Genomic DNA, 14,826 nt, shown 5'->3' on the forward strand with positions numbered 1-14,826 from the left:
TTCTCTCTCATCGATGTTTCTGACTCTCTATCCCTCTCTCTTCCTCTCTGTGAAAAATCAATAAAATATATTTTTTTAAAAATCCTACCAGTTCTATTGGCCAAAGTAGGTAGTAAGGCTAGACCATATTCAAGAGTTTTGAAAATAAAGTCTACCTCTGTGGGAGAAAATGAGAAATTGGTGTGGATATAGAGCTGAAAGAAAAATTGCAATCTTTTTAAAATCAAGATAGCACAATATAGTTAGTGCATGTTTGTATGTAAAAAACTTTACATAAAAAACTTTACATAAAACCCTAGATGGTGGAACAAAGTCAACATCTTCAGATCTAGGGTTTTTCTAAGTTAATAATATCACCCTTTGTGTTAAGGATGGTACCATTAAAGCTCTTCAATTCCACCGTTCATTCTAGCCTTCGCCTATGCAGAAAAAGCTAATTGCATTTCAGTAGACACATGACATTTTCCAGGAGGCAAATGAGCACTTTGCCAATCTCTAAATTAATAAGCCTCAAAAGAGCACATAAACAAATCCTAAGGTGACTTTTATACTGTAGGGTGACATTTAAATGTACACAGATCATAGGGGAAAAAATACTATTTATTAAACCACACTGAAATTTATCAAAAGTGTATCTGTAACACTAGAATAAAATGAGTCATAAGGGCTAGGAACATTATCTTATGTCCTGGGAAAAGTTGCAAGGCCACCTTAGATATGCTAAACATTAAGAATATCTTCCAGAATTTGAGATCACCACCTTTAGGCCATGGCAACAGTTGGAGTTGTCAATAGAAAGAAAATTAAAACTGTATTATGCTAATTAGACCAGACATCTTCCGGACAACCATCTGGATGTCATACCAGACAAAGCCATTTATGGCAGGGGCAGAGGCTGAGACAGTTAGGGGTGACCAGGCTGGCAGGGGAGGACATTTAGGGGGATCAGGCCAGTAGGAAAGAACAGTTATGGAGATCAGGCAGGCATGCAGAGAGATTAGGGCAGACAGGCAGGTGAGTGGTTAGGAGCCAGAGGTCCCAGATTGTGAGAGGGATGTTTAACTGCCAGCTTAGGCCTTATCCCCCAAAGGGTCCTGAATTGGAGAGAGTGCAGTTCGGGCTAAGTGACCCACCCCTTCCATGCATGAATTTTGTGCATTGGGCCTCTAGTTTTAATATATCTTTGACAAAAGTGATAAGTCCAGAGAAGATGAATGGTAGGTGGAGGAGGTGTAGCAAGTTTCTTTGTGGGTTCTCTTCACCTTAAGCCAATGCAGAGTTACCAGGAGTCTTATTGCAAATGTTTACTTCCTGGAGTTTTGTAAAACAAGAAATCAACTAAATGGAGTAGAAACAAAGAAGCCGAACATCAATTGAAATAAAGCTGAACTGGGATAGCAGAAAAGCTTCAACTTAAAAGAAATTCAGAGTTTTGATTTTTTAACTAGGCTACTTGCCACAGTAATGAAAGAAATTGACAAAGCCATTTATGGCAGGGGCAGAGGCTGAGACAGTTAGGGGTGACCAGGCTGGCAGGGGAGGACATTTAGGGGGATCAGGCCAGTAGGAAAGAACAGTTATGGAGATCAGGCAGGCATGCAGAGAGATTAGGGAAAAAATTAAGAAAATTTTTTTCTTTCTCTGCAATAATGCCATTGGAGTTTTGATAGGGATTCCACTGAAAATATAGAACATTTTTGCAGCATGGACATTTTAACAATATTAAGTTTTCTGATCTATAAATGCAATGTCTTTCCATTTATCTGTGTCCTCTTTAATTTCTTTCTCATTCAATTTCTTGAATGAGACCATTCCTTTGACTAACATAACTTGCCTCAAAAAACTGTGGAATGTGTCCATGTTTTACACAGGTGGATAAACTAATATTAAGAGAGGATTTGAAGAAATTAATGGAGGAAAGAAAACCAAAGTTGCTTCATGTTTTTAGATTCTGAAGTACAGTTCACTTTCATAATAACATGACACATAGCTTCTTCTCCCTTTTTGTCACTTTTCATACCAAATGGAGACTTGGATTCTGTTATAAACTGAATTATGTCTCCACAAATTCTAATGTTAAAGTCCTAATTCTGAATGTGACTGCATTTGGTAATAGGGCTTTTAATAAGTCCCCAAAACTCACAGAATTGAATAATGTTAATCTATTTTTCACTATTAAAGTAATAAAATTAGAGCTATTATATGTTACAAAGGATGTAATTTAGGATGTTATGTACCTATTCATCATTTGATGGACATTTAGGCTGCTATAAATAATGCTACAGTGAGCATGGTTGTATAAATATCCCTTTGTTAGCCTATATTTGATTTTTTAATATTGTATATACCCAGAATTGTGATTGCTGGGTCAAATGCTAATTTCATTTTTAATTTTCTGAGAAACTTCCATACTGTCTTTTTCATAATTGGTTTTAACACCATTTTACATTCTCACTAACAGAGTATAAGTATTCCAATTTCTCTACATCCTTATCAACATTTGTTATTTTCTTTTTTGTTTTGTTTTGTTTTATTTTGTTTTCTGGTAGTAGCCATACTCACAGGTGTGAGGTGATATCTTACTGTGTCTTGATTTGCATTTTCCTGATATTTGTTGATGTTGCTTCATGTTTTCATATGCTTATTGGTCATTCATGCATCTTTGAAGAAATGTCTAATCTAGCCCCTGGCACATTTTAAATTAGATTTGTGTGTGTGTGTGTGTGTGTGTGTGTGTGTAGTTGGGTTGTAGTTCTTAATATATTCTGAATATTATTCACTTATCAGATCCACAGCTACAAATAATTTTGCTAGTATAGGTAGCTAGCTTGACATGAGCTGGGTGAGGTGACAGGGGAATACTAATATTAAAACATAAACAAGGGGACAGATAGGAAAAGGAAAATATCAACCTTAATTGTAAAAGAAGTGATGGATAGAAAAAGGCAATAAGAACCTTAAATATAACCATTAGCTGACAACCAGATGACTGACTGCCGTGTAAGGAGCATGTGCATGGCTGCAAACATAAATAGCTCAGGCCCACAACCACCCACTACTGGCAGAGATATGCATTAGTCATGGGCAGGAATGAACTGGCCAGTGGGAGAGCAAGCCAGGAGGTGAGCAGGGAGTTCAAGCAAGCATAAGAACCCGAACTTTGTGACCACCTGCCCGGAAATTTTCCAAGTGTACTTTTCCTGTGCTGAATAAAACCCTGCCTGCTTTGCAATCTGTGTCTCTCCTCTGAAATCTTTATGTCTGGAGACAAAACTTCAGTACACTACCACAGTTCCAGTGATGTTTTCTCCCGTTCCATAAGTTGCCCTTTCACTCTGGTAATTATTGCCTTCACTGCAATAATTTTTAGTTTGCTTTTGTTTTTTGCATTTATACTGGTTTTGTGTGTGTGTGTGTGTGTGTGTGTTTTGTGTGTGTGTGTGTGTGTGTTTGTGTGGTTTTTTGTTTTATTTTGTTTTGTTTTATTGTCCTAACCAATAAATAATTTCCAAGACTAATGTTATAAAGTTTGTACCCAATGCTTTCTTGTAGAACTTTCATAATTTCAGGTCTTACGTTTAAATCTTTAATCCATTTGGAATTAATTTTTGTATATGGTGTAATGTAAGGGTTCAACTTCATTCTTTTGCATGTGGATATTCAGTTTTCTCAGCACCATTTCTTTTTTTTCTTTTTCTTTTTTTTTTTGTCTGGTGACTAATTATTTATTTGTTTATTTATTTATTATATTTTTATTTATTTATTTATTTATTTATTATTTATTTTTTAATCTTCTGTATTGACTATGGTATCACATAATTGTCCTTATCCCCTCATTCCCATCCCAAACCCTTCCCCACATATGCGCCCACACCCTGTTTTCCGGGACCACTGGTTAGGCTTATATGCATGCATACAAGTCCTTTGGTTGATCTCCCCTTCATACCCCCACCCTCCCCTGCCTTCCCTCTGAGGTTTGACAGTCTGATTGATGCTTCCTTGTCTCTGGGTCTGTTTTTGTTCATTGGTTTATGTTGTTCATTATTTCCCCTAGATGCGTGAGATCATGCGATATAAGAATTACACTTATAAGAACTGAAAATGAGACAAGCCATAATGGTTATGCTGAGAGGCAAATGACAACTATATTTAGTGAGTTTCTTTCTGTGGCAACAGTTCTTTTCAGTCCCAGTTTCAATGTCAAACAGTTCCTGCTGTCCTCTGCACCATTTCTTGAAGAGATTGAACTTTTCCCATTAAATAATCTTGGCACGCTTGTCAAAGTGCACTTGACCATACACAGGATGGGTTATTACTGGGCTTTCTATTCTATTCCAATGGTCTATAGGTCTTTATGCAAGTACCACACTGTTCTGGTTACTGCAGCTTTGTAAGGTGTTTTGGAATTAGGAAGTTTGAGGCTTCCAGCTTTGTTTTTCTTCCCCATGAGTGTTTTGGCTATATGGGGTCATTTGAGACTCATATGAATTGTCAGAAATTTTTTTCTTTCTCTGCAATAATGCCATTGGAGTTTTGATAGGGATTCCACTGAAAATATAGAACATTTTTGCAGCATGGACATTTTAACAATATTAAGTTTTCTGATCTATAACTGCAATGTCTTTCCATTTATCTGTGTCCTCTTTAATTTCTTTCATCAATATTTTGTTGTTTTTAGGATAGAAGTCTTATGCTTTCAAGGTTAAGTGTTTTATTATTATTATTATGCTATTTTAAATTGAATTTTTTTAATTTTAAGTTTATTTACTGTTATTGAATAAAAACATAACTGGTTTCTTGGTTTCTTAATTACTCTACTAAATAGTCTTAATATCTTGACTTGAGTAACTTCCTAGAGGTTTCCATATATTTAAAAGCCCAGAAAATAACCCCAGTTTGTTGCCTAAATTATTTACTGCCTCATCAAGAGTTTCTTTTTTTAATATATCTTTTTTTATATGTTGATGTTCTCATATACCTTTTATTGACAATCCAATCCTGCTTACTGCTTTCTAATCCCAATTCAAGAGCATGTTGGAACACTGTTCACAAACTACTTGCATCAATTCTTTGGCCAGCAAATGAAGTTCCTTTGGAGGATGGCAGGCCAACAGTGGTCATATCAGAAGAAATCAGACTCTGTGATTCTGTGATTGGTGTAAGGGGGCCTATACACCCCAGTGCACTTGGTTCAAATGGCTCCCAAGCTTCATGCATGAGTGAATTCTGACCATCGCCTCCCCCTCACTGAGCCCCTTTTGCTTGCTTGCTTATTTTTTATTACTTATTATTAAGTATAGTTGACATGCAATATTATATTGGTTTCAGGTATACAATACAATTATTTGACATTTATACACCCTATGTTGTATAAGTCACAAGTTTGGTATCATGTCATCATACAAAATTACTATATTATTTACTATATTTCCTATTCCTTATGTCATATCCCCAAGACTTATTTTTTATAAGTGGAAGTGCATACATATAATTTCCCTTCATCATTTTTTAACCCATCTCCACATCCCTATCTCCTCTGACAACCATCAGTTTAGTACCTAAAGCACAAATAAACAAATGGTACTATGCCATGATAAAAAGTATTTGCACATCAAAGGAAACTATCAACAAAATTAAAAGACAACCTACTAAATAAGAGAAGATATTTTCAAATGATATAACCCATAGAGATTTTTAGCATTCAAATTATATAAAGAACTCATACAACTCAACATCAAAAAAGCAAACAATTTGATTTAAAAATAGGCAGATGGCCTAAATAGATCTAAGTTTCTTTAAAGAGGACATACAAATGGCCAAAAGGCATATGAAAAAAATGCTTAACAGCATTAATGATCAAGGAAATGCAGTTCAAAATCACAATGAGATATCACCTCTCATCTGTCAGAATGGCTATTACCAAAAAGACAACAAATATCAACGATTCGAGAGGGCATGGATAAAGGGAAGCCTGGTACACTACTGATGGTTGCAATTTGGTACAGTCACTATGGAAAGCACTATGAAGGTGCCTCATAAACTAAACATAGAACTACCAAATGCACATCCTACTTCTAGATATTTACTAGGAGAAAATTAAAACTAATTTGAAAAGATATGTGCACCCCTATGTTCACTGCAGAATTATATACAATAGCCAATTTATGGAAACCACCTTGATATCCATAGACAGACAAAAGGATAAAGGAGATGTTCGATAGATAGATAGATAGATAGATAGATAGATAGATAGATAGATAGATTACACAAACCCATACACACATACAACAGAGTTTTATTCAGCCATAAAAAAAGTCTATCACTTGCAACAACATGAATGAACTCAGAGTATAATAATAAATGAAATGAGTCAGACAAAGGCAACTATAATATGATTTCATTTATATGTGGAATCTAAACAAACAAAACAAAAACAGACTCAAAGATAAAGTGAAGATACGTTTTAAGGACCTGACTTATTCTCTTTACTGCCCTATGTAAAAAATCATTTATTTAAAGCAAACCTGTAGTGGTCACCACCATTTCACAAGGAGTAACACATTCAAACAAACAATTGCTTTGTTTTCTAAGGAAAAACAAGGGATGTAAGGCATCTTTGAGCAATGTCCATGAATGAGTTATTTCCCTAGTCCTGGGTTTCCATGAAATGGGCAATGATGTGTTTCCACTTCTGTGAAGCGTTAGATTAGATTGGTTCCTTATTTATCTGCTTCCCTGGATGCATGTTGCAAAGTATCAGTGGTATTTTTCTTTAGCTCCTTATAAATCCTATTATCCTCATGAAATAATCTAAGGCCATAAATCTTTCTTTTACCAGCCCTTGTTTGTCTTTTAAAGAAAAATTTTCCAGAGTAGTCTATCCCAGTAGTAATCCAATAGCAAGCAAGTCTGAATGCCCTGAGGACAGTATAATATAATACAAATCACATGTCTTTATTTGGCCAAGATTTCTTAATTCCTTTTCATTAACTACCGCTATTTTTTTGTTTTGATCATTTACTATGATTTTTAAAACTTGGAATGGCCGTCCTAGCTAGTTTGGCACAGTGGATAGAGTGTCAGCCTGTAGAGTGGAAGGGTCCCAGGTTCAATGCTGGTCAAGGGCATGTGCCTGGATTGTGGGCTAGATTCCCATAATGGGGCATGCAGGAGGCAATTGATAAGTGATTCTTTCTCATTGATGTTTCTCTTTCTTCTTCTTCCTTCCTCTCTGAAATCAATAAAAATATATATTAAAAAAAAAAACTTGGAATGAATGGGGATTAAAAGAATCTCTGTTAATTTTTAAAGTTTCTATCCTGTAACTGTACATATCCTAAAGCAGTATGCTTTGAAAGAAAAGTGCATATTACATGGACTTGGGGATATATTGGCCTAGAAGTTATTTTCCATATAGTTTAACAGGAAAGGAACCTCTCTGCATAGCATTCCATATCATCCCTGAGCTTACACCCTGGCCCTGCCACAAGCTAACCATGTAACATGAGCAACTAATTTCCTCACATGGATGTGCCTGTCTTGACAGAATATGTAAAATGATCAGCGGTAGCAACAGCCATTAGTTTGACTCAGGCCATCTTTCTGGTTCTACTTCTTACCTGTGTATCCTTAGATCTAAGCCACTCAATTGCTCAGAGGCAGTTTCTCTGAGTGACTTCTGCCCATTCAATTCTACAAAGTGGATGGGCAGGTCAAATGCTATAAAAATACATGTGATCAATTTGTAATTTGAAAAAATACCATTATAATTAATGAGCAACATAATGTGCTATGATGAGATGATGTTGATGATTATTATTATAGGATAAAACAACATGCCTAGGAAAATTGCTTATAGCTGATTTTCTGCTGTTTTTTTTTTAAGAACTGATATTACAGATATAGTTCTCATATTATAATTGTCATTAGCAGGATGATTTCCAGTGCAAATTACTGCAATCAATTTTCATATCGATATTATTGATTAAGAACAAAAAGTTTATTTAATCAAAAGAATAAATACTCTGAGGCAAATGCCCTCTTAATCAATTGACAATTTAAAGTTCACTTTTATCATTATCAAGAGACTGTGTCACAAAAGTGATCAAATTAATTGCTAATAAAGATTAAGCACAAGGTAGGTGGAATTTTTAAAAATCTCATATTTTTCAGAATAATTTGGATGATGTCATATAGTTAATATTGCTTAGTTCAACCTTGTGAACTAAAATAAATGGTTAATATAGTTTCCTCACATTCCTTAAGTTGGATATTTATCCAAAAATGTCCTAAAATAAGTAGAAACTACAAATAACAAATCCCATGTTACTTAATTGAACATTTGTCATAAATTAGAATCTGAGGAGAGGTACAGGCTTCTTTTAACAATTGTCAGTAATAATAACACTGAAAGTGATAAGCAGATGACCAAGTTCTTGAGGAAGATATACCTTCAGCCACAATTTATGTTACAAAGTAAAGAAAGTGTTAGCCTTGATTTACACTCTAATTCTGTATCTTGACAACATAAAAATCAATTTCCATTGAAAGTGTTCTGCTAAGAATGGCTAAAGAACATTCTCATTCTACTAAAAGTTTTGTATTGAGTAAAAACTTGAGTGTAGGGTGAACTTATTAGAAGAATGTACATTGCTTACAATGTTAAAGATCATTGTGTAGCTGGGCTGTCAGCTGAAATGTCATTAGAGAGTCATTTTATCCAGCAACCTTAGTGATAATCAAGTCATTAACTAATCACTGACTGTGCTTTCAGTAACCTAACTTTTACAAATGACTATGCAGATGCTCTTAAAATTAAGAAAAACATCAAAGTTTTCTCTCTCCTGTGAATCTCTTTTCAAAGTAAAAATAAAGTGTCTGAAGAAATTAACTTTGACAGGGATGCAGACTTACAATTTGTTGAAATAAAGATAGGCTGACTTTTTCGGGAAAAACACACACCCAACTCTGACAGCTTTAAAACTCCAGCCTTTGTGCTGAAGAGAAGATGAGTTCTCTTCATCTGATCTCCAGGTTCTTTGGCAGGACTATACACCCTCATTGTATTGCTTTGTTTCCCCCACACACAGATAAACTACTACAAAATGGGTTAAACTCTTCTATGCAGTGAAGGCTAATGTAAAACAGTTTTCTAGCAAAGATATTTAAAGCGAGTGTAACAGAAAATAAAAAGTGGAGTACTAAAAACTGATGGGATTTGCAGAATACTTAGAACAGAGAGAATTATATGGGACCTACTGTATATTCCATTCAGTTCCTGACAGAAAGTAAAGGTTAGCATCCCCATTCTATAGAGGTCATAAGGTACATGTTCCAGAAAAGCGGCACAGAGTCACTGAAGCTCATTCATGGTGAGTGAGTGACCAGACACACCCTTTTCAGTAAGATCTAGCTATGCATAGACACTTCATTTGTTTTCAAAATATTCCCTCTTTGAAAGGCCATTTTTATTATTTTTGAAATGGAAAATAAGGACATATCAACCCAATTACACTATGAAATATATTAGAATCTTATTTTTAACCTAAAGCTTTTACAAAGGATTCAGAGAATATCCTTATTAATGATACAAGCCATCAAAGGAATTGAGTCATAGTTACTGTTGTTGTCTAAAAGACAAAAGAGTGCCCTTGGGAGGCAACATTCTAAATTCACTAAAGACATAATCTCTATAATCAAATATCCTGCTGTAGACTACACCTTCACCATTTGTTGTTTGATCTCAGGCAAGGTAACAATAGAGTTTTACCCTTAGATTTATTATCTAGAAAATGAGACTACAAATAATAGTACTTAATATGTAGTGCCCCAAAAATGAAGACATAATAACAGTACCACGTGGATTTAGTATGAGAAATAAGTGCATAATGCAGGTAAGAACTTTGAAAATTGACTGTAATGCAGTAAATAATAATGATGCTGTTATCACCATTATCAACAGCTGCATAATCATTACCATTATCATTTTAACAGCTTGCCTGTTCCTGTGATTTTCTTTCAAAGCACCATGAAAAAAATAAAACCTAAATGTGAATCAAATGCTCTCCTGATCTCATCTTTATGGCAAAAATCAACATAAGAAAAATACCCTCACTCATACAAGTGAGGCACTGAAATGAAGGTGTGTATTTAGTTTTTCCCTAGATATTAATATTCCACGAGATGCCTGGTATAAATTTAAAAATAAGATAGATTCTAAAGGCTACATAGAAATAGTTTCTTCAGAAATAATAAATAGGTTTTGTGGTGCAAAGAAAAAAATGTAAAATTAAAACTGAATTATCAATTACCCTAGTTCATATCAGAGTTTATAGGATCAAAAATGCTGAGAATTATCAATACCATTGCAACATCACTTTTAAGACTCTTCCCATGCATTGATAGCAACCAGATGAGCATACAAGTATACAATTTAATATTAAGGGACACTATTGTTTAGTAGGCAAAGCAAGAAAGAGAGAATGAGCAATATCTTCCTTATTAAGAATGCAGCCAAAGAACATTTATGATTGATTCTTAACAGCCAAATTATAAATTACTAATTCTCTATATAAAATTTATGTAATTTAATTATATGCACATTTACTGGCCTTAATTCAGAGTAATTATTATCAGAAATAAAATTGCATCTGGTCAGGGTATTCGGTTTTTGAGTTTATAATAATTGATTGAAATGTCACAATTTGCTGGAGTATTATATGCTACCCTAAAAAGGGCTTCAAATTGCTAAAATATAGAATAGGAAAAAAATCTGCAAAAACAAGTAACTCAACTCAAAATACACAGGCTTAGTTATGAAACAGGTGTTATAGCACAGAACAATGATTGATATTTATAATACTGACCTTATTTATTTAAACAGCCAAGTTGTACTTAGTCTGCTAGACAGAAAAATGTCAGAAAATGCATGGTTCATTGTCAAAGGGTTTCCATCCAAAATAGTAAGGAACAGAAGTTTGTTACTTAAAGACATTGCATCCTCGTGATTTGTATGTACTAGCAAGGATAACTTTTTTAACTAAGAAGTTTGGAAGACTGAAGTGTAGCCTTATGTGAATAAAAACTATAAGTACTGTATTTGTTCATGTATAACATGCTATTTTTTCTAAAATTGTTAGACTGAAAATTGATGGGTATTTTATACACAGAAGTAAGTCGCTGAGGAGAGAGCCAGGCAGGTGCATAGCTGCCCATACCTTGCCAACAGGCTTCCTCCAGTCATGAGCCTTATTGTTACTGACGTCAGCTGATGCCATAATTGGAGGTAGAAGTGGAGAGTGTGTAGATGCAACAGGGACCAGAGCATTCTGAGCCCATAGAATAAAATGAAAAACATAAATACCGGTAAGTGATTGTCTTACTCTGCAAAATTCAAACTGAAAGTGATTGTCTTACTCTGCAAAATTCAAACTGAACGTAATCAGCTATGCAAAAGAGCATGGAAATAGAGCTGCAGAGAGACAATTTGGACCTCATCTCACTGAGTGGATGATCAGACAGTGGAGAAAACAGGAAGAACAACTCCTGAAGATGCCAAAATAGAAAAAGGCCTTAAGAGGAAAATCAGAAAAATGGGCAAACTTGGAACAGAGGTTTAAGACTTGGATTAAGGAGCAGCACTAAAGAGGCCCATTCAATGTCAGGCAAGAATGTTTGCAAGCGAAATGAACATTGCTGATTTTACAGAAAAGGCAAAATGGTGCTTCAATTTCATGAGGAGAGAAGGTTGGCCATGAGAAAACAAACAAAATTAGCTCAGAAAATGTCACCAGTTTAGGAGGGTGATCTCACATATATAGACAGTGACTCAGAATATAGCAGTATTATAATAGAAGTTAAAGAAATTGATTTGTCTCAACTAATAGTGATGAAGAAGAGAGCAGGGATGCAACAGAGGCTGATTAAAGTGAAATGCTGCATAATATCATAGTACTGGTATGAAAGCATTACCTGTGGCAACTACTAAATAAAAATGTGTTATGTTTTATATTTAAAATATTGATTTCCTAATTTGGGGTTGGAAAAGTGGGGGCATCTTATATTGATACTTGGGGGCATTTTATACATGGAAAAATACGGAAATATATAGAAGGGTGGCAAAAGTAGATTTATAGTTGTGACTATGCAAAAGTTATTATTTATTAATTATAGAATTATTTTTCATAAGAATAACTGTAAATCTACTTTTACCCATCCATGTAACAGTAATAACCTAAGGAATGGATGAAAGAGCAGGTAAATGTGTGTGCTAGATAACACTACTTATACCAATCTTCAATCTGTTTAGTGGTATAAGATATCCACAGACTTGCACAGACTTACAGTGCACATGTTCTTTCCCACCATGGGACTTTGGTGTTGCTCATGTGTCTTGCTTTGGAATACTGGCAGGTGTGAAGCTAACAGAGACTGGAAATATATTTGCGCAGTTGGGTTTTCCTGCTTGTGCCTCCGCTGTTCCTATGGCATCCTCTGTGAAATAGCTCCCCGCCAGCCTGGTCCCAGAGCAATGGCATGCCGAGGGCTTTCTCCAGTCCACACAGCCCTGGAGCCTGAAGCAAAGCTGCTCCAGTTGACCATGTCCCATTAAGCAAAGCCCTTTTAGCCAGCTTAGAGGTCACTGAGCAGGAGAACAAATGCTTTCTTGGTACTAAATACCGTGGCATCATTGCACAAAAGCTAACAGAAAGGGCAATGGCAAAGTCATGGGTTCATTTTAAATGTAGCATTTTGCTTTCTCAGGGGAGTTCTGCCTCTGAGGAACTGGGAAAGGAGGTGGGAATTTCAGTCTTTCATGCCTCTTAGTTTCTTCATTGACTACCATGAATTTTTTTAAATTTCAACAGAATGAGGAAGGCACTGTGCCTGGAATAAACGAGGTACACAAAATTACTAAGGATGTTAGTTTGTTTTCAGGATTCAATGATCTCTTGGGGAAAAAATTTATTCTTTTTTATGTCTGGGGCAAAGATTACAAAAATACTATGGTCATTAATAGTAAACAAGGTTTATATAATCTTGAGTATTTTTAGCTGGAGATAATAACTAGTTAACTCATCTTTAAAATTAACTAGTACAAGTAAGTACTAATAACATTAGGAACTCACTAAGGTTTGGGCCTTTGTTTTGTAATTCTAAGTAACTAATCTTCATGGACCAGTGTGGAAAAATAGTTGATTTAATAAAAATAAGTGTCAAAGAGAAGAATGATGAGGTAAATTGTCTTAGGTTTAGTAAGAAAGTTTTTGGTTATATTCAGTCACACTAGTATAGTATATTAAATATTTGACCTTCAAATTTCAACCCTATATAGTGACTTGAAATTGTCAGTACATTAAGAGTGCATAAATGCTGAGAAACACTGCACAAAATAATTTTACAAATAAAGAAACAGAAGCTTAGAGGTTATAATCTTGAACCTGGTGAGAGGCCCAGCATTTTAGCTCCGATCACTTGGTTCCAATGCTTGAGCTCTTAACCAAAGCATCATGTGGTACCTCTAAATAGAATTTCTCCAGTGACCTACTGCTAAACAGAAAAATAAAAAAAAATATTAGCAGGTATGATTGGGTTAATGAGGGAAATTCTATTATCCTCATTTTGTAACTGAAGTAACCAAATAGAAGGTATGTAAATTAAGTAAACTACACATATTTGGAAGAGCAGAGTTTTCAGAGTCACAAGCCTTTTGAGTATTCTGTGATTCAGTTGTTAGATTTCACCTAGCCTGGTCATTTATAAAAGAGAGGTATTTAGAGGCCATTGGAGAAAAAGATCATTCTAATAACACTCTTGAGGTGTGATAACCTACCACTGGAACAGAGTCAGGAAGACTGTCATCCGGTTACACACCAGTCCTCCCTGAGAAGGAGAAATTCAACAGGGAAGGAGCCTGTGTGTCTCTAGAACTACGTTGTTCTCTAATCTCCTCTTTCCCAGTTGGATTTTGTCCTATGGAGTTATAAATAAGATTGATTTTGATAAAACGTTTTTTAAAAAGTTGGATATTTATAATTAATTAAAACTCTTTATTTTCATTGTTGATAAAGTTAAAGTACAATAACATAATGTGATCTTTCCAGAATTCATGATCTAGTGAAAGTTACCCAGGCCCTTAGAAATAATTGTCTTTTCTTGAACTAAACTATTAGTAGAGCTCACCTGCATATAATACAAGTGTGATTTTAATTATGACTTAAGTTCTTGTAAAGATACAGAGACTCCTTGTCAATGTTAGGAAATTACCTATATCCCTGCTTAATTTGTAAATGTTCCTACTATGAGAACGCATGTTTATGGCACTTAACTAATCTAAATGTTTCTATGGTGAATGTAGAATACTTCATACTCTGAAAATAGAAATGTTCATCTAAATACATCAGAAATATACCTTTAAAGCAAAAAAGTAATAATAATAATAATCAGATTACCAAAATATTAGATCCAAGCCCGTGGTCGGCAAACTGCTGCTCACGAGCCACATATGGCTCTTTGGCCTCTTGAGTGTGGCTCTTCCACAAAATGCCATGGCCTGAGAGAGTCTATTTTGAAGAAGTGGCGTTAGAAGAAGTTTAAGTTTAGCCGAAACCGGTTTGGCTCAATGGATAGAGCGTCGGCTTGGGGACTGAAGGGTCCCCGGTTCGATTCCAATCAAGGGCATGTACCTTGTTTGCGGGCATATCTCCAGTAGGGGTTGTGCAAGAGGCAGCTGATCGATGACTCTCTCTCATCGATGTTTCTAACTCTCTATCTTTCTCCCTTCCTATCTGTACAAAATCAATAAAATATATATATATTTTTTAAAGA

This window comes from Pipistrellus kuhlii, unplaced genomic scaffold, assembly GCF_014108245.1.
Source record: "Pipistrellus kuhlii isolate mPipKuh1 unplaced genomic scaffold, mPipKuh1.p scaffold_m20_p_36, whole genome shotgun sequence".
NCBI classification, from domain to species: domain Eukaryota; kingdom Metazoa; phylum Chordata; class Mammalia; order Chiroptera; family Vespertilionidae; genus Pipistrellus; species Pipistrellus kuhlii.